This window comes from Chiloscyllium punctatum, chromosome 1 (assembly GCF_047496795.1).
Source record: "Chiloscyllium punctatum isolate Juve2018m chromosome 1, sChiPun1.3, whole genome shotgun sequence".
Classification (NCBI taxonomy): Eukaryota; Metazoa; Chordata; class Chondrichthyes; order Orectolobiformes; family Hemiscylliidae; genus Chiloscyllium; species Chiloscyllium punctatum.
The window spans coordinates 150,866,204-150,888,385 of NC_092739.1; positions in this window are offsets into that span (position 1 = coordinate 150,866,204).

The following is a 22,182-nucleotide window of genomic DNA, read 5'->3' on the forward strand; positions in this document are numbered from 1 at the left end:
GCCTCTCGCTAGTTGAAGGTCAAATCCTTCAACTCTGGCAACATCTTGTAAATCTTTTTCTGAATGCTTTCAAGTTTCATCCATTTCTGCCCTTACACTGGAGGGAAGGTCATCAATGAAACAGCTGAAGATGTTTGGACCTGGGACATTCCGCTGAAGAATTCTTGCAGTGAGATCCTGGAGTTGGTTTGACTGATCACCAATCTTCAGTTGTGCCAAGTATGACTCCAACCTGATCATGATTGACTCTAGTTTTGCGAGGGCTTCTTAATCCACTCTGAGTGAAATGCAGCCTTAATGTCAAGGACAATCACTCTCACCTCTGGAATTCAATTATTTTGTTCATGATGGTTGAATGATGGTCCTATGAGGTCAGGGGCTGTGTGATCCTGGCATAACCTAAACTGGGCATCGATGAGCAGGTTATTGTTAAGCAAATGTTGTTTGATAGCATTGTTGAAGACATCTTCAATATTGTTTTACAGCTAATCAAGAATAGTCGAATGGGGGTGGTAATTTCTCGAAGAATTTTGCCTTGTTCTCAACAGGACAAATCAGAACAACGCAAACTCAAGGAGAAAACAACATTTACACAGCATTAAAGGAGTGCTCAGAATGGTTGAAAAGTGGACTTTGATAAGTGTTGCCATAGAGAATGCATCCACTCATGATTATTCAGATTAACTGCTATTCTTGCTTAAAGCTTAAACCAAGCAGGTTGACTCTGAGTAGACAGGATATTGCCCTGAGAAATGAACTAGCGAATGGCTGCCATCAATTTTATCGAGCTGAAATAGCCAAAGTGTGTTCTTTCTGTCCCCTGGTTATCAATATACATGTAGCTTCCAGTAAATGTATGGATGCCTCTCTGTGAACCTGTCTGACAATATTAAATTGGTCAGGCTTGCCGTGTGTGGCATAACTTCAATGGAATCTGAGTATCCTAGTTCATGACTCACTGAAAGTTAACATGCAGCTACAACAAGCATTCTGAATGTAGAGTCTTTTGGCCTTTATTACAAGTGTTACAACTCACTGGGATGGTACGTTCAGAATAGAGTCATAGAGTCATAGAGATGTACAGCATGGAAACAGACCCTTCGGTCCATGCTGACCAGATATCCCAACCCAATCTAGTCCCACCTGCCAGCACCCAGCCCTTATCCCTCCAAACCCTTCCTATTCATATACCCATCCAAATGCCTCTTAAATGTTGCAATTGTACCAGCCTCCACCACATCCCCTGGCAGATCATTTCATACACGTACCATCCTCTACGTGGAAAAGTTGCCCCTTAGGTCTCTTTTATATCTTTCCCCTCTCACCCTAAACCTATGCCCTCTAGTTCGGGACTCACTGACCCCAGGGAAAAGACTTTGTCTATTTATCCTACCCATGTCCTTCATAATTTTTAAAATCTCTATAAGGTCACCCCTCAGCCTCTGACGCTCCAGGGAAAACAGTCCCAGCCTGTTCAGCCTCTCCCAATAGCTCAAATCCTCCAACCCTAGCAACATCCTTGTAAATCTTTTCTGAACCCTTTCAAGTTTCACAACTACTTTCCGATAGGAAGAAGACCAGAATTGCACGCAATATTCTAACAGTGGCCTAACCAATGTTCTGTACAGCCGCAACATGACCCCCAACCCCCGTACTCAATATTCTGACCAATAAAGGAAAGCATACCAAACGCCTTCTTCACTATCCTATCTACCTGCAACTCCACTTTCAAGGAGCTATGAACCTGCACTCCAAGGTCTCTTTGTTCAGCAACACTCCCTAGGACCTTACCATTAAGTGTACAAGACAAACTAAGATTTGCTTTCCATAAATGCAGCACCTCACATTTATCTGAATTAAACTAAAGCCCTAAAGTATACAGAAACAGTAAAGATTTTGAAAAGTATACACAGCTTAGTTTATCTGATTTTCAGTTTGATAAAAAGCACAGACAATGCTTCTGTATTGAATAAGAATTGTTATTTATTTCAAGTATTTCGACTTCAGCTAGGTTAAACATTTAGAAACCATTGGAATATAAAACTGTGAATTTAAACTCTAATCCCTTATAAACGCCTCGTTACACACAGACAAACAAATAGATTTAAATGTGAGTATTCAAATGCAAGCATTCTGTGCAGATGCAGAATTTGTGTGCCTGTGTCTATAAGCTAAGTGACTTGTGTCTATAAGCAAGTCCTTGATGTCTCTAATCTTCAGAGTGAAGTGCTGAAGGGTTGAACTAGTATCCAACAGCATCATGATGATGTGGTGAAGTGGTAGTTTGTCAATGCCTATCCAAACAGGTGAGGTTTCGAGGACAATGGTGGCCATGGAACATGAATGGACATTGTTACAAAGTGACATCTGGATGTTGTCCAGGATGAACATTTAGAGAGCTACAACTGCCAGGTAACCACACTAGTTTGCTCACTCCTAGGACAGAGTTGCCTTCTAAACTCTTGGGTATCAAACATGGAGGCCGGAAAGACATTTAATTGAATGGGGGATGATACTGAATCTACAAAGCTGCCACCTTCTGACCTCGGACAGAGTTGGGACCTGACTGGAAAATGCCATAGTCAACCTCTCCACCCTATCATTAACTGAGATCCTTAATTGATGACCAGTTAAGGGCTGACATTTAACTGCCCCTTATCTGTTGCTAAGTGACTTGCACACCAGGAAGAGATGTGGTGGCCAAAGGTTCTCAATGTCTTATCAAGAGGAGCAGAAGTGTGAAGAGGAAATGCTACAGAGAAGTACCCTCCTGCTCATCTTGCTGCAGCCCTATACCTCTCTCCCTACAATCCCCACCCCAAGAAACTCTTGCTGACATTACCACCTCTGGCAGGTAATCATGCCCACAGTGCTGGGATCTGATACCTGCCCTTCATGCATCAGTTAGAACTTTCTCTTAGAGTCATAAATTCATAGAGATGTACAGCATGGAAACAGACCTTTCAGTCCAACCCGTCCATGCCGCCCAGATATCCCAACCCAATCTAGTCCCACCTGCCAGCACCCGGCCCATATCCCTCCAAACCCTTCCTATTCATATACCCATCCAAATGCCTCTTAAATGTTGCAATTGTACCAGCCTCCACCACATCCCCTGGCAGATCATTTCATACACGTACCACCCTCTGCGTGAAAAAGTTGCCTCTTAGGTCTCTTTCATATCTTTCCCCTCTCACCCTAAACCTATGCCCTCTAGTTCTGGACTCCCCTACCCCAGGGAAAAGACTTTGTCTATTTATCCTATCTATGTCCCTCATAATTTTGTAAACCTCTGTAAGGTCACCCCTCAGCCTCCGACGCTCCAGGAAAAACAGCCCCAGCCTGTTCAGCTTCTCCCTGTAGCTCAGATCCTCCAACCCTGGCAACATCCTTGTAAATCTTTCCTGAACCCTTCCAAGTTTCACAACATCCTTCCGATAGGAAGGAGACCAGAATTGCATGCAATATTCCAACAGTGGCCTAACCAATGTCCTGTACAGCCGCAACATGACCTCCCAACTCATGTACTCAATATTCTGACCAATAAAGGAAAGCATACCAAACACCTTCTTCACTATCCTATCTACCTGCGACTCCACTTTCAAGGAGCTATGAACCTGCACTCCAAGGTTTCTTTGTTCAGCAATACTCCCTCGAACCTTACCATTAAGTGTATAAGTCCTGATAAGATTTGCTTTCCCAAAATGCAGCACCTCGCATTTATCTGAATTAAACTCCATCTGCCACTTCTCAGCCCATTGGCCCATCTGGTCCAGATCCTGTTGTAATCTGAGGTAACCCTCTTCGCTGTCCACGACACCTCCAGTTTTGGTGTCATCTGCAAACTTACAAACTGTATCTCTTATGCTCGCATCCAAATTATTTATGTAAATGAGAAAAAGTAGAGGGCCCAGCACCGATCCTTGTGGCACTCCACTGGTCACAGGCCTCCAATCTGAAAAACAACTCTCCACCACCACCCTCTGCCTTCTACCTTTGAGCCAGTTCTGTATCTAAATGGCTAGTTTTCCCTGTATTCCATGAGATCTAACCTTGCTAATCAGTCTCCCAGGGGAAACCTGGTTGAACGCCTCACTGAAGTCCATATGGATCACATCTACTACTCTGCCCTTATCAATCTTCTTTGTTACTTCATCAAAAAACTCAATCAAGTTTGTGAGACATGATTTCCCATGCACAAAGCCATGTTGACTATCCCGAATCAGTCCTTTTGCCTTTCCAAATACATGTACATCCTGTCCCTCAGGATTCCCACCAACAACTTGCCCACCACCAAGGTCAGGCTCAATGGTCTATAGTTCCCTGGCTTGTCTTTACCACCTTTCGTAAACAGTGGCACCACATTTGCCAACCTCCAGTCTTCCAGCACTTCATCTGTGACTATCAATGATACAAATATCTCAGCAAGAGGGCCAGCAATCACTTCTCTAGCTTCCCACAGAGTTCTCGGGTACACCTGATCAGGTGCTGGGGATTTATCCACCTTTAACCGTTTCAAGACATCCAGCACTTCCTCCTCTGTAATGTGGACATTTTGCAAGATGTCACCATCTATTTCTCTAGAGTCTATATCTTCCATATCCTTTTCCACAATAAATACTGATGCAAAATATTCATTTAGTATCTCCCCCATTTTCTGTGGCTCCACACAAAGGCCGCCTTGCTGATCTTTGAGGGGCCTTATTCTCTCCCTAGTTGCCCTTTTGTCCTTAATATGTTTGTCAAAACCCTTTGGATTCTCCTTAATTCACTCTTATGGTCCTCCTGAGAACAAGAGCTGCTGGCCTCAGAATGGCGAGTAGTGGACACATCCACCCTCAAGATCCCCAGTTGCTTTGCAAGATTTCACCCATAGAGGGCAGTGTCACATCCGCATTTCTGACAGGAAAGTCAAATTCGTGAAAGAAATAGCAGCAACAATGCCTCGATCCTTTAGTGATTGAAAGCTGAAAGATTAGTGAATACAAATGTACAGACCTACAAACAAGGAGCAAAGATAGGCCATTCACCCTCCCTACTTTTCAATAAGATCATAGATAAACTGATTGTAATCTCAAATTCGCTCCATGAAAATATTACCCTGATGCCCATGAGAAGTGAGGAGGTGTCCATTTTGGGACATTGTGATTGGACTCTGAAGCTGCAGCAGGTGCTGCATTTTGGCAATGGGGGTTGGGGTCGTGGTCGTAGGGGAAGGTGGGACAGTGAAGATGGAAGCCCACTGTTATTACTATAAGGAACAACATCTATGACTACTGCTGGTAAGCTGCTGGGCTCCAGGGCACAGGTTTTGAGACACTGCAAGACCCATCAAAGTAACAGGGTGCTGATTTGGTCTACTCCCACTGTATGCAGAGTTCTTTGCTGAAATCTTCATTCTCTCTCTGTTCAGGTATAATGGGCAACACTGACAACGGTAGTATATATTTCCTCTATCTAACTGTCCTTGAAGAAGCTGATGATGAGCAATCTTTTGATCCAGAATAGTCATATTGAACTCTCAGCTCTGTTAATGAAGGAGCTGCAGGATTTTCAACTGGTGACAGTGAAGGATGAGTAATACAGTTTCAAATCAGGATCATGCATGGATTGGAGGGGAACTTGAAGGTGATGGTGTGCCCATGCTAAGTGCTGCCCTTGTCCTCTGGTTGGTAGGGGTCATGGGCTTGGAAGGTACATGCAGTAGATCCATTACAAATGCTCCTGAATCATTTTTTTAAATTTATCCAGCAATAGGTCTTACTAATGATGCCCAAGGCAGAAAAAAACACAGTGGATTAATTGTTAAATAATGTGAATGGACAAAATATTCAACTTATTTTTCCAATTCATACATGGGACCATCATTGGCAAAACCAGTATTTATACCTCATCCTAATTACCCTGGAGTAGGGTGAGGTAAACAATGGTACATGTGATGTAGGTGCATTGAATATCCAAAGACCTTGAAGACTATGGAGTAGTCCTTTCGCTACCATGTGATATATAAATGAAAACAAACTATGAAGGTACTATAGCTTTATCAGTGTATTTTGTCCTGGTTTTGTTTATGAAGAAAGTTTGAGAGAGAGAGAGATGTTGAACTCAGAGCCACTAGAGTTAATAGTTTGTGAGGCCTTGGGTTTTATTAAAAGTTAGAACAATAGAAGCAGCCTGAATGGATGGTGACAAGCTTCCCAGAGCCAGGATTTTTAGTTATAATTTTTCTGGGGTCTTGAAGCTAGGTTTGGAAGCTGCAGTACATCTCTTCCTGCCACTATCTCTCTCTCTCTTTCAAAGTTTTCTCTTGGCATTTTTCTTCCTGGACTGGAGAATTGCCAGTGAGACGATCTATTTTACTGAATTTGTCTTTACCAAGGGTGTGTTTATGGGATGTTACTGTATTGGAACATTTACAGTTTAATGATTAAATAATCTTTTATTCTGTTAAGTTTTCCAATAGAGTTAAGTTATTCCAATTTCTTCTTTCTTCAGTTGTCTTTTAACTATAGTGGATGAAGAAAGTTACTTCAAGACTGGTAGTTTGACCAATTGCATTGCATCCATAACGCAACACCAGGCACTTGCCTTTAAAATAAAAAAAGCCTCAGAAAATATCTTGCAATACTGACGGAGTGGTTGTATTACTGGATACGTAATTCAGAGCCATTGAGAATGGAACCAAAATTGTAAGACCCAGAAAAGCACTGAGGGTCAGAGGGACCTTGGTGTGCATGTCCATTGGTCCCTTAAAGTAGAGTGGGTGGCACAGTGGCACAGTGGTTAGCACTGCTGCCTCACAGCGCCAGACAACCGGGTTCAATTCCCACCTCAGGTGACTGACTGTGTGGAGTTTGCACATTCTCCCCGTGTCTGCGTGGGTGTGCTCCGGTTTCCTCCCAAAGTCCAAAACTGTGCAGGTCAGGTGAATTGGCCATGCTAAATTGCCCGTAGTGTTAGGTGAATTGGTAAAGGTAGGGGGGTGGGTTAAGCTTCGGTGGGTTAGTGTGGACTTGTTGGGCCGAAGGGCCTGTTTCCACACTGTAAGTAATCTAATCTAATCTAGAGGTTAGTTAAAAAGGCAAATATTGTCCAAATCTAATTGTCTTTTTATTCACCAAGGCATAGAGTCTTTTTATCAGAAAAAGTTAGGGTCTAGGCTATCTTCTTCATATATTTTGAGGGGTTTGGTCTGGTCCATAAGGAAGGTCAGAAAACAATTTAGCAATAGGAAAAGTAGAATCACATGTCCTGTGCAGGATTTTGCAGCCATAATTTGAAGAGTCTCCTTGCATTCTTTTAATACTGAGAATTTTAATTAAAATCTGTCTGCACAGAAAGAAGCATTGGAAAGAAGTGGCTAATTAACCCATCCAACATAGCGTGCAAACTCCCCTCTTACAGACTCTGCTCCCATGAATGAAAATTGTACACTAGAAAGTAAAGTTAAGAAGAAAGAGCTTTGGAAACTGAAATCAAACACAAAAAGTACTGGAGTGATAGAGCAAGCCCATCCATACATGAAAAGAGAAAACAGTAAGTTAATATCTCAGATGCCAATGAAAGATTAAGCTGTCTTTTCCCTTTACAGACACTGACAAGTCTGCCTGTTGTGTCATTCAATACTTCATGTTGGTGCTTCAAAATAAATACTCCCTCATCTCCAAAGCGGGGTTTCAGAATGTTCATTGATCACACATTCTGCTCATTCAAATCCCCAGAAAATATCTTGCACCACTGAGTACATGCTGACATAGTGGTTGTATTACTGGATAAGTAATTCAGAGCCATTGAGAATGGAACCAGAATTGTTAGGACCCAGCAAAGCACTAAGGGTCAGAGGGACCTTGGTGTGCATGTCCATTGGTCCCTTAAAGTAGAGGACAGGTTAAAAAGTAGTTAGTAGTTAAAAGTAGTTAAAAAGGTAAATATTGCCCAAATCTGATTGTCTTTTTATTCACAAAGGCACAGAGTCCAAGAGCAGAGAGAATTAAAATATTGGTGAGGCCACAGCTAAAGTATTATGTTCAGTCCTTTATAGGAGGGATGTGATCGCACTGGAGAGAGTGCAGAGGAGATTTCCCAGGATACTGCCTGGGCTGAAGAGTTTTAGTTATGAGGAGAGGTTGGAATAGACTAAGGATGTTTTCTTTGGTAAGAGGAAACTGAGGGACATTACTGAGACATAGAAAATCATGAGGAACAGAGACAGGTTAGACAGGAAGTAACATTTCCTTTGGTGAAGGGATCAATAATGGGAGGGGTGTCATAGATATAAGGTAAAGGGTAGAAGGCTTGAGGAGATGTGAGGTTTTTTTCTCACTCAGGGGATGGTGGGAACCTGAAACCGATTGGCTGAAAGGGTGGTAGAGGCAGAAACCTTCATAACATTGAAGAAGTATTTAGATGTGCACTCGTAATATACTAGGCATGTTGGCAAAATGCTGGAAAATGGGATTAGGATAGTTAGGCATTTGATTTTGACCAGCACAGACTGCATGGGCTGAAGGGCCTTTTTTCTGTAATTATGGGTCTCTATGACTGTACGGCATCAAAATAGTATGTGATTGAGTAGCTCATCTAAGAGCCCTAAAACCTGTCATTGGGAATCAAGAGAAGGCTGTCTGATAATTTATCAGAAGGCACAAGTCATGAAAGTGATGGAATACTCCCCACTTGCCCATTTAATTTGCACCACATCTAGCAACTTGAATATTCAGTCTCTACCACCAGTGACTGCAATCTGCAATGTTTACCATCCACACAATACATTGCAGTAACTCACCAAGGCTTCCTCAACAGTAATTTATAAGCTGTGATCTTCACCAGTCAGAAGAACAAGGGCAAACGGTGCCTGGGCACATCAGCAGATACAGATTCTCCTTCACGTCACACATCATCCTGACTTGGAATGTTATCGCTGGTCATCCTTAACAGCACTCTGGGTGGACCTTCATTATTTTCAGAAGTGTTTCAGTATTACCTGCTCTAGGACAATTCGGAATGGACTATTATTGCTGGCCTTTCAAATGAAATGCATGCCCTGGAATGTTGTGCATTGCATAACAAAATCTCCTCCGGTCTATTCTCAATTCTGTATGCTCAGCCTTTGTAATTCGCACATTTGGACCCAGCTGGGATAGTATCTGCCATTCTGACTGTTATATTTTATAAAGGAGATGAAGACATTAGAACAAGTACAGGGGTAGTTTACTCGAATGGTGCCAGTGATGAGAAATTACAGAAACTGCAGATGTTCACTTCAGATTAGAGAGGCTGAATAGATGCTTGAGTAGAGGTGTTCAAAGTAATGAAGGGTTTTGAAGTGTTAAGGGAGAAACTGTTTCAATGAGCAATAATAACCAAAGGATACAACCAGATTTGTGAGGTTTGTAAGGTTGTTATGTTTTGAGTGTATGTTTGTAATGTGAAATGTCACCTGTTCTGAAGTTCCCAACCCTGGCCTGGATGGAGATGCTGTTAAAGATTAAATGGAGTCTACAGTTGGTTTTGTTATAAAAAAGGTTAAAGACACTTGGAGATCATAGCAGATCTACGCTGTCTGTTAGTCCTCAACTTTCCAAGAACGGTTTGAAAATGGTAACCACATACACCCACACCAGATCCCAACTCCCAGCCCTGCCGAGTTTTCACCATACCTCCAGACTCCCCCCTCACTGATGATGAACGATCAGTCCTTAGCAAAGGACTCACCTTCATCCCCCTCCATCCACGCATCAATGAATTTAATACACGCCTTGACATCGAACAATTCTTCCGTTGCCTCCGCCTCCGAGCTTACTTTCACAATCAGGATTCCCACCCACCTTCCGAGGACCCCTTCACCCACCTCCAACACACTGCATCCACCTGCACACCCCGCGCTGGCCCATTACCTGCCCTCGACCTCTTCATTTCCAACTGCCGCCGGGACATTAACCGCCTCAACCTGTCTCCCCCTCCCCCACTCCAACCTCTCACCCTCACAACGCACAGCCCTCCAATCCCTCTGCTTCAGTCCAAACCTCACCATCAAGCCAGCGGATAAAGGGGGCGCAGTGGTAGTCTGGCACACTGACCTCTATACCGCTGAAGCCAAACGCCAACTCGAGAACACCTCTTCCTACTGCCCCCTCGACCATGACCCCACCCACCCCCATCACCAAACCATCATCACCCAGACCATACAGAACCTCATCACCTCAGGAGATCTCCCACCCACAGCTTCCAACCTCATAGTCCGGGAACCCCGCACTGCCCGGTTCTACCTCCTTCCCAAGATCCACAAGCCTGACCACCCTGGCCGACCCATTGTCTCAGCATGCTCCTGCCCCACTGAACTCATCTCTACCTACCTCGACTCTGTCCTATCCCCCCTAGTCCAGAAACTCCCCACATACGTTCGAGACACCAACCATGCCCTCGACCTCCTCCAAGATTTCCATTTCCCCGGCCCCCAACACCTCATCTTCACCATGGATATCCAATCCCTCTACACCTCCATCTGCCATCACCAGGGCCTCCAAGCCCTCCATTTGTTCCTCTCCAGATGTCCCCAACAGTACCCTTCCACGACACTCTCATTCGTTTGGCCGAACTGGTCCTCACCCTTAACAATTTCTTCTTCGAATCCTCCCACTTCCTCCAGACCAAAGGGGGAGCCATGGGTACACGTATGGGCCCCAGCTATGCCTGTCTCTTTGTTGGCTATGTAGAACAGTTGATCTTCCGTAATTATACCGGCACCACTCCCCACCTCTTCCTCCGCTACATTGATGACTGCATTAGCGCCACCTCGTGCTCCCGCGAGGAGGTTGAGCAATTCATCAACTTCACCAACACATTCCACCCTGACCTTAAATTTACCTGGACCATCTCTGACACCTCCCTCCCCTTCCTGGACCTCTCCATCTCCATTAATGACGACCGACTTGACACTGACATTTTTTACAAACCCACCGACTCCCACAGCTACCTGGATAACACCTCTTCCCACCCTACCTCTTGCGCAAAAATGCCATCCTGTATTCCCAATTCCTCCGCCTCCACCGGATCTGCTCCCAGGAGGACCAGTTCCACCACAGAACACACCATATGGCCTCCTTCTTTAGAGACCGCAATTTCCCTTCCCACGAGGTTAAAGATGCCCTCCAACGCATCTCGTCCACATCCTGCACCTCTGCCCTCAGACCCCACCCTCCAACCATAGCAAGGACAGAACGCCCCTGGTGCTCACCTTCCACCCTACCAACCTTCGCATAAACCAAATCATCCGCTGACATTTCCGCCATCTCCAAACGGACCCCACCACCAGGCATATATTTCCCTCCCCACCCCTTTCCGCCTTCCGCAAAGACCGTTCCCTCCGTGACTACCTGGTCAGGTCCACGCCCCCAAACAACCCACCCTCCAATCCTGGCACTTTCCCCTGCCACCGCAGGAACTGTAAAGCCTGCGCCCACACCTCCTCCCTCACCTCTATCCAAGGCCCTAAAGGAGCCTTCCACATCCATCAAAGTTTTACCTGCACATCCACTAGTATCATTTATTGTATCCATTGCTCCCGATGCGGTCTCCTCTACATTGGGGAGACTGGGCGCCTCCTAGCAGAGCACTTTAGGGAACATCTCCGGGATACCTGCACCAATCAACCACACCGCCCTGTGGCCCAACAGTTCAACTCCCCCTCCCACTCTGCCGAGGACATGGAAGTCCTGGGCCTCCTTCACCGCCGCTCCCTCTCCACCAGACGCCTGGAGGAAGAACGCCTCATCTTCCGCCTCGGAACACTTCAACCCCAAGGCATCAATGTGGACTTCAACAGTTTCCTCATTTCCCCTTCCCCCACCTCACCTTAGTTCCAAACATCCAGCTCAGCACTGTCCCCATGACTTGTCCTACACCTATCCACTCCACCTTCATCCCCTCCCCCACTCACCCATTGTACTCTATGCTACTCTCTCCCCACCCCCACCCTCCTCTAGCTTAACTCTCCACACTTCAGGCTCACTGCCTTTATTCCTGATGAAGGGCTTTTGCCTGAAACGTCGATTTCGCTGTTCCTCGGATGCTGCCTGAACTGCTGTGCTCTTCCAGCACCACTAATCCATAGTCTGCTATTACACCCAACCTATTGATAGCCACTAACAGTCTCCATTAACAGCTACTCACTCTCCTAGCTGGATTGTTATCCACTCCTTTGTATGTCCAACTCTTCCTCTCTCTCTTTGGGCTCTATTCCCAAATATTGATTACTCCTTACCCCCTCCTCCCATCCTATCTTCTACATTGTTCTCGCTACCATCAATTCTGAGGAAGGGTAAGATGTTAACTGATTTCTCTCCATCAATGCTGCCAGACCTGCTGAGCTTTTCCAGCAATTTATAGTTTTGTCTTTGAAAATGTTAAATTGTAAACCATTTCAGATTTAAGCTGCTGATATATTTCCAAGATATTGTGATTTTTTTTTAATCTGTAATTCACATTGCTAAGCAGATTGACTTTCAAAAGGGAGTGGTATCTGTGAAATTCACAGAGGGTTAGTCTGAGAGGATCTGAGAGAGGAAGAGAGAGAAAAATTAGAGACTTTACATCTACGCTCCCATTCACAGGAACATAGTTCGCAACTCAAGATTGGATTAGAAAGAACAAATTTGTGACGATACAAAACAGGGCTGGAAGATTGACTTAGTTTGTACTAGAATATCATCAGAGAAAGTTCCTCGCCATAAAAGATGCTTCTGTGGTTACAAGGCTAGGAAAGAAAAGGATAGTTGGTAAACTCTTGTGTCCTAAGAAACCCTTCAGATGGAGTCTGGGAAAATCAAATGATTAATTCAGGATAGTGTAAAGTATCACCTTGATTTTGTTTTTTTCGGTGGTGTTCAAAGTAAAAGGTAAAAGCTCTTTTCTCTTGTCTATGTTACTTCTAATAGTGGTGTGTCAAAAGTGCTGTTTGCTACAGTAAAAATTTTAAAATGTGTAATCTTCTTGTGTCATCCTGTTAGAGTGGCATGGTAGCTCAGTGGGTTGATTCCCGCCTGGGTGACTGCGTGGAGTTTGCACATTCTTCCTGTGTCTGCGTGGGTCTCCGGTTCCCTCCCACTGTCCAAAGATGTGTGGTTTAGGTGAATTGGCCATGGGAAATTACCCGTAATGTGCAGGATGGGTTAGCTGTGGGGAGGGTGGGTCTGGACGGGATGCTCTTCAAAGGGTCAACGTGGACTCTTTGGGCTGAATGACCTGCTTCCATGTTGTAGGGATCCTGTCCTTTCAGCTTTTGAGTTTTGTTTTAAAAGGTCACAAACCCTACAGAGATTGTCATAATACAGGATAAAAGTAATTCGCGAACTTTCTAATGGAGAACTGAGAAGTTATTTTCTCATGCAGTGTATTACAATCCCCAGGATCAGCACTTTCTGAAAGGGTAGTGGAAACAGATTCAATAGGAACTTTCAAACAGAATAAGATAAATACCTGAAGGGGTATCAGTTGTAAGGCTATGATGAAAGAGCAGGAAAGTGCTGCAAGTTGGATAGATCTCTTAAAGAATCAACATTAACTTGACAGGTTGAGTTGCCTCCACCTGTTCTTCAATATTATGTGATACTTTACACTTGCTTTCTTGTCCCTTCCCCTAGCAGCCCTTCAACTAGAGTGCACTTGAGACAGGTAATTCCCATTGTTCTGTCTCTGCAGCCTGCTGTCAGCAGCAGTGTTATTGAGAACCATTTCAACTGTTGCAATTGGAACTGCAGCTCTCAGAAAGGACCTGCAGATCAAATTTTCCAGCATCTCAGTGAAGAACAGAGACATGCATAGAGGTGATCTGATTTCAACGCAATATCCTAATACAGATCATTTCTCAATGGGAATAGTCAACTCTACAGACTGCTGGAGGGTGCCAGAGACACAAGATATCAGTTCAGCCTCATGCAAAACAAATCAAACATGGAACAGAGACAGATACTTGGGTATGTGGCTGACTTGAACAGAAGCAAAGAAATACTAGAACTGAACGAAATTAGTTAAGTCATTGTGCTTCGTTCTATACCAGTGCTGTCTTCCTACCCAGTTTCTCATGACCTGAAAGCTCTGATAGATTATCATAATCACATGCTCCCCAGTGAGGAGTAATGAACAGATGGTCCTTCTTTATCCACCAACGTCCCCCCCCCCCCCCCAACTTTCCGATTCCAACCCTCTCCCTCACTCCACCAACCTGAGCTGGCTACAACAAGATTAGATTCAACAGCATCCTTCACTCATGATCAATTTCTCCATGATCAATTTAATATATGTTTCAAAACGAGCCAATTTGACCAGGTTTTCTTAACGAAAGGTCAGTTTGTTAGTTACTAAATGTGAAGAGAATTGATTATGTAATGCACATGGACATGCGTTAAGAATAAAAAGTGAATCTAAAACAACGTCTACATTAAACGATAGGCTGATCAGTATCTCTGAGTCATCTTTGAACAATAGGTTGCTGGATCATTGAATTCAGGATTCTTGGTTTTAATAAGTTACTCAAAGGCCGTTTGTCCTGTTACCTTTGATGTAAGAGTTTTTCATGTCCTGTCTTCCTTTGATAGTCTCGTCAGCTAGCTGGCTTCTTGCATTCAGAGTAAGAAAATCCTTTTGTTCTCTTGTTTCCTTTTGATTGAGTTGTTCGCTACTTGGCTTTTAGCACAAGAGTAATAAATGCTTTTTATCTAAAATGTAGGGGTCTATTGAGTGGGTCTTCAACTGTGACACAGGCTAGTGTTCACAAATCTCAGTTCGCTAGCAGACCTTCTGCAATTAGCACACTTCCCTTCACATGTACGTGGCAGGTACTTATTTGACTCAGCCAACGTTGTCTATCTTGTACGTTGAAGGCAAGGATGTCCAGAGGCATGGTACATTGGGGAAACGGAGCAGAGGCTACGACAACGGATGAATGGGCATTGCACAACAATCGGGTAGGTAAAAACAATGACTGCTGATGCTGAAAACCAAATACTGGATTAGTGGTGCTGGAAGAGCACAACAGTTCAGGCAGCATCCAACGAGCAGCGAAATGGACGTTTCAGACGTTCCTGATGAAGGGCTTTTGCCCGAAACGTCGATTTTGCTGCTCGTTGGATGCTTCCTGAACTGCTGTGCTCTTCCAGCACCACTAATCCAGTAATTGCACAACAATCAACAGACAGGAGGGTTCCCTCCCAGTTGGGGAACACTTCAGTGGTCCAGGACATTCAGCCTCGGACCTTCGGGTGACCATCCTCCAAGGTGGACTTCGGGATAGGCAGCAGAGAAAAGTGGCCGAGCAGAGGCTGATAGCTAAGTTCGGTATCCATAGGGAGGGCCTCAATCGGGACCTTGGGTTCATGTCACATTACAGGTGATTACCATTGCACTACACACACACACACACACATGCACCTTCTCACAGACTTAGACCCCTTTACACTCACACATGCACATATACACTCTCTCTCACGAACACTCTCAAACCCCCACCCCAGACACACACAAGCACAAAAACCCACATGCACACATATATTTTTTGGGGTGAATTTGTACTTGCAGAGTTACATTGTACTTTGCTCAAAAACTGCATGAATCCATGTAAGACTCATTTTTTAGATTAGAATCAGTCTAAACCTTGTGGCACAGACAACAGAACACAGGGGCTAACACCTTCAACATATTATCTGGCTGACACCAATTAACCTGAGAATTTAACTTTTAAAAAAAAAGTTTTGTGATTTACACATGAAAGAAGTAAAACTATCATGATCATTCTAACCGATGAGAGACTTAACAAACAATCAAGGTATTTTTCAATGTATAACTTCAGTTACATCACACTGCAAACTTTTGCTATAAATTCTGTGTCTTCCAGTTGCATACTCCACAACCACCTGATGAAGGAGTGACGATCCGAAAGCTAGTGTGCTTCCAATTAAACCTGTTAGACTATAACCTGATGTTGTGTGATTTTTAACTCCCTCCACAAGGATACCCAAACCATAACCTGCAGTCAGTTATTAACCATGGTTTTTACTGGAAAGATAAAGAAAACACAAAGCAATGCCTGAAAGAGATGGCTTTCTGCTGAGTAGGGGGAAGATAGTCAGTCTCTTCATTCTATCTTCCTATTGCATCTCTCTCTCTCTCTCTCTCTCTTTCTCTCTCTCTGACTAGACTGGGTTGGGATATCTGGTCGGCATGGATGAGTTGGACCGAAGGATCTGTTTCCATGCTGTACATCTCTATGACTCTCTCTCCCTCTCTCTCTTTCTCTGTCGCTCTCGTTTTGGAGTTGGCCTAACATTCCATGTGTCCCACACCAGACTTTTCTCGCTGGCTCACATCTGGAGGGTTTTTCTTTTTCCATTTCTAGTAGTCCTCTTTTAAAAAGCACATTTAGAACTTTTGTTTTAAATGCCCATAGTAATGCAGGGAGCAACATAGAGGAAGTGCCCAACCAACTCAACTTCCATGAGTTTTCTTCCTCAAGCCTCTGTTCCCTCAACTGTATCCGAACTCATTCTTGTCACCTCTTCAAAAGATGATGGTGTACTGAAAATATCATTAGGCTGGAAATCCAGTTGACCTGGCTAAATAATCTAGGGGCATAAGTGCGAATTATACATTGGTAGCTAATGGAATTTAAGTTCATTTAATAAATTTGGAATTAGTTACTGCCTTTAAAATGAAAGAAGTCTGCTATCATTACCAAAAAGTTCCAAAACAATGCAACAGCATTTAAAACAGTATCTGTTGGAATATTGTGTGCAATTCTGGTCTCCTTCCTATCGGAAAGATGTTGTGAAACTTGAAAGATTTACAAGGATGTTGCCAGGGTTGGAGGATTTGAGCTATTGGGAGAGGCTGAACAGGCTGGGGCTGTTTTCCCTGGAGCGTCGGAGGCTGAGGGGTGACCTTATAGAGGTTTACAAAATTATGAGGGACATGGATAGGATAAATAGACAAAGTCTTTTCCCTGGGGTCGGGGAGTCCAGAACTAGAGGGCATAGGTTTAGGGTGAGAGGGGAAAGATATAAAAGAGACCTAAGGGGCAACTTTTTCACGCAGAGGGTGGTACATGTATGGATTGAGTTTCTAGAGGATGTGGTGGAGGCTGGTACAATTGCAACATTTAAGAGGCATTTGGATGGGTATATGAATAGGAAGGGTTTGGAGAGATATGGGCCGGATGCTGGCAGGTGGGACTAGATTGGGTTGGGATATCTGGTCGGCATGGACGGGTTGGATCGAAGAGTCTGTTTCCATGCTGTACATCTCTATGACTCTACTACCCAACCTAGTCTATATATGACTACAAACCCATCGGAGTGTTGCTTACTAAAATAACCTGGCAAGGAAGTCATTTCATGCTGGTCTTAACAGTGATGCCTGCAACCCATAAAAGGATTTATTATCAATCCTCTGGCCCCTTGAATGGCTTGTTAGGCCATTTCAGATGGCAGTTAAGAGACAACCACATTGCTGTGGGTCTGGAGTCACATGTGGGCCAGACCAGGTTAAGCTTGGCAGATTCCCTTCCCTAAAGAACATTAGTAAACCAGGTAGTTTTATTTTAACAATAATCGATGATAGTTGTCATGGTCACGATAATTGAGACTAGCTTTTAAGCCTAGATCTTAATAATTGAATTTAAAGCCTACCAGCTGCCTTAGTTGGATTTGAATCCATGTTCCCAAGCATTAGCCTGAGTTGTCCTGATCACGTGATTAATCTTTCAAAAGCAGCAGAAGTCAGTGTAAACCTTTGACAGTCTTCTTCGTCATTTCCATTTTCTGGAGATAACCCACTGTTATGAGCATCTATTCTGCTAAATGCCATCACATTTTAACAAGTAGGTGAAGAATGATGTATTAACACAAACAGTTTTCAGTCTTCCCCTTAACTTCAGAGTATTTCCAGGTCCCACACTAAGATGCTAACTAGACAACCGATTTTCTTCTACATTAGATTTGAAAGCCTTGTGCTGTACTTCTAATAACTTCTAGAATGAAAAAAAGACTGTTGGAGAAGTAATTAGTTTTAGATTCATAGACCAAGTTATCCCAGTGAAGTGTTTAAGCATCCATCAAGTGTATAATCTGGAAAAACACATTAATTAACTCAAGTACCTTACAATCTGTGGTCTTACAGTCTATTAACTCCCTCAGGTAGACAGGCTCAGATTCCAATTACTCTTTACAAGGCCTCTCCTCTTTTAGATTAGGTTTATGATTCCCAGTGGGCCCATGTGCTCAGCACGATTTACATTAATCATCTTTCAAAGTTATTTTATGGGATCAAAGGTAATTTCCAATAAATCATTTGCTTTATCCAGCAAAATTACCACAGATGAAGTGAAGCAGATCATAATGCTTAAAAACATTGACCTGAAAGGGCTCTTTTGTGCTTATGATTTTTGCTGATTGTGTCAGTGTTTGAGGAGACAAGACAAAATATATTCCAGCATTTTCCATATCTTCTAAGATTACTTCCAGAAGAAGTGAATCAACACAAGTAATCTCAATCTGTTCTCCCAATGCTGACAGTTAAGTTGGAGAATGCTTGGTTTCAACAAGCCTCAATACTCTACTGAGGTATTCCATTCTGCAAGGTTGGAACTGTGTCCCCCTTAGCACTGTACCACTTATACAGAGAGTGCAGTCTGAGAGGGCCCTCAGAGTGTAAAGGTAAAATCTTAAAAGTCCCAGCTTTTGAGGAGGGGTGGCAGAGAGATAGAAGAGACGTATTCCTAATGGCGAGGAAATTTCCCAAGAGCGGGCTATCCTGCAGATACACAGAGGTGCAGTAGACAAATAACCTGCATATTTAAGGCACAGTTAGAGACCATTTGGAGCAGTGTGCAGCATTTTGCACTTAGACAAAGAGGCTTCACCTTTGTGGAAAGTAGCATTGATGTGGCGTCTGTAGCAGACCTATACACCTTCCCTGCTGTACAACACGCCTGCAAGAAAAGTACAGAGACAAACATTAAGATCTGTATACGCAGTTCTGAGGCACAACTAAACAGTTGACTGTGCAAGCAGTGTTGATCCATGGCATTTGCCATCTAAAGTAGGATATCTCAATAAGTAGACCAACATTCTGCACCACATGGTGCATGGTTGGAAATGCCTGTGCGTATGGCATGATATCCAAGGCTTTGTAGTAACCATCAGCATAAAACAATTGAGCTTATTTGGACATTGAATTGGGAGCAGCAGATGGTCACTGGGAAAATAAGTTTCACCGTTTGGCTCCCAGCAAGGAGAGATCCAGGATCTCCATTTGGTCTTGATGTCAAAGTCCCAAACTAGTGGTAATGTTCTGCCCTTAATCTTATTTAGTTGGAGGTGGAGGGCAGGCAGGGTAAGGGCAATACACTGGAGAGTTTGATTTTAGCCTTCAGCTTCCAGACACACTGATGGAGTTGCTTGTAGATAGACCTTGCTTTCTGGATGCTTGCACAGTTACCTTCATCAAAATGGTCTCTCTTGGCAGCAATTGACAAAGATTAGATTCCCTACAGTGTGGAAACAGGCCCTTCGGCCCAACAAGTCCACACCAACCCTTTTAAGAGTAACCCACCCAGAGCCATATTTACCCCTGACTATGGGTAATTTAGCATGACCAATTCACCTGACCTGCATACCTTTGGATTGTGGGAGGAAACCAGAGCACCTGGAGGAAATTTACGCAGACACAGGGAGAATGTGTAAACTCCACACAGACAGTCGCCCGAGGTTGGAATCAAACCTGGGTCCTTAGTGCTATGAGGCAGCAGTGCTAACCACTGAGCCACCATGCTGCCCTGAGCCACTGTGCCGCCAAAGGCATACGTATTTTTCTGCCAACCTCAAGTCTGATGCCAACAAGAATTATATCTGGAGCTTTGTACTGTGAGTCAGGTTCTGTGAGTCAGAAACATGACCTTGGCCTTGGACTGTTGGAGAATTAATTAGTTTGAGATTCATAGATCAAGCTATCCCAGTGGAGTGTTTAAGCATCCATCAAGTGTATAATCTGGAGACCCTGACTGCGGATTAATGGTTTTGGCAGTGTTCATGAGTCTGTGCGTGACTGCTGAGATACCTTCCTTGATGGGCACAGTTATCTGAGAACAGAGCACTCTGTTCATTATTTCCATGGGTTTAGTGGAGATGCAGTCTGGAGAAATTGCAAAGTATACTTGAATATAACCCAAAGTTGGTACCTGTAGGCATAAAAACATATGTGCCACAGCTATGCCTGCCTCTTCGTAGGATATGTGGAACAGTTCATCTTCCGCAACTACACTGGCACCACCCCCCACCTTTTCCTCTGCTACATCGATGACTGTATCGGCGCTGCCTCATGCTCCCACGAGGAGGTTGAACAGTTCATCCACTTTACTAACACCTTCCACCCCGACCTCAAATTTACCTGGACTGTCTCAGACTCCTTCCTAGACCTCTCCATTTCTATCTCGGGCGACCGAATCAACACGGACATTTACTATAAACCGACCAACTCCCACAGCTACCTAGACTACACCTCCTCCCACCCTGCCCCCTGTAAAAACACCATCCCATATTCCCAATTCCTTCGTCTCCGCCGCATCTACTCCCAGGAGGACCAGTTCCAATACCGAACAACCCAGATGGCCTCCATCTTCAAAGACCGCAATTTCCCCCCAGACGTGATCGATGATGCTCTCCAACGCATCTCCTCCACTTCCCGCTCCTCCGCCCTTGAGCCCTGCCCCTCCAAGCGCCACCAGGACAGAACCCCACTGGTCCTCACCTTCCACTCCACTAACCTCCCGGATACATCGTATCATCCTCCGTCATTTCCGCCACCTCCAAACGGACCCCACCACCAGGGATATATTTCCCACCCCTCCCCTATCAGCGTTCCGAAAAGACCACTCCCTCCATGACTCCCTCGTCAGGTCCACACCCCCCACCAACCCAACCTCCACTTCTGGCACCTTCCCCTGCAACTGCAAGAAATGCAAAACTTGCGCCCACACCTCCCCCCTTACTTCCCTCCAAGGCCCCAAGGGATCCTTCCATATCCACCACAAATTCACCTGCACCTCCACACACATCATTTACTGCATCCGCTGCACCCGATGTGGCCTCCTCTATATTGGGAACGTTTCAGAGAACACCTCTGGGATACCCGGACCAACCAACCCAACCACCCCATGGCTCAACACTTCAACTCCCCCTCCCAATCCACCAAGGACATGCAGGTCCTTGGACTCCTCCATCTCCAGACCATAGCAACACGACAGCTGGAGGAAGAGCGCCTCATCTTCCGCCTAGGAACCCTCCAACCACAAGGGATGAACTCAGATTTCTCCAGTTTCCTCATTTCCCCTCCCCCCACCTTGTCTCAGTCCCAATCCTCGAACTCAGCACCACCTTCCTAACCTGCAATCTTCTTCCTGACCTCTCCGCCCCCACCCCCACTCCGGCCTATCACCCTCACCTTATCACCCTCACCTTAACCTCCTTCCACCTATCGCATTTCCAACGCCCCTCCCCCAAGTCCCTCCTCCCTACCTTTTATCTTAGCCTGCTGGACACACTTTCCTCACTCCTGAAGAAGGGCTCATGCCCAAAACATCGATTCTCCTGTTCCTTGGATGCTGCCTGACCTGCTGCGCTTTTCCAGCAACACATTTTCAGCTCTGATCTCCAGCATCTGCAGTAGTCACTTTCTCCCATAAAAACATAAGGACCAGGAGCAGGAATAGGTAGTTCAGTCCATCAAACCTGCTCTGCCATTTAATACAATCATGGCTGATTTCACTTCAGCCTCAACTCCACTTTCCTGCCTTCTCTCAATAATCCTTCAACCCATTACTAATGAAAAAATCTGTCTTTCTCCTTAAATTTACTCTATGTCCCAGCATACACCTCACTCTAGAGTCAAGAATTCCATACATTCACAATCCTTTGAAAAAAGAAATTTCTCCTCCTCTGTTATAAACTCCTTGTCCTAAAACTATGACCTCTCATTCTAGATTGTCCATTGTAGGAAATAATCCTCTTTACATCTACTTTTCCAAACACCTTTATCATATTAAACACCCCAATTATATCTCCCCTCAATCTTCTAAACTCTAGAGTGTGTAGGCCTAAACTGCTCAATTTCTCTTCATAAGACTAACCCCTCATC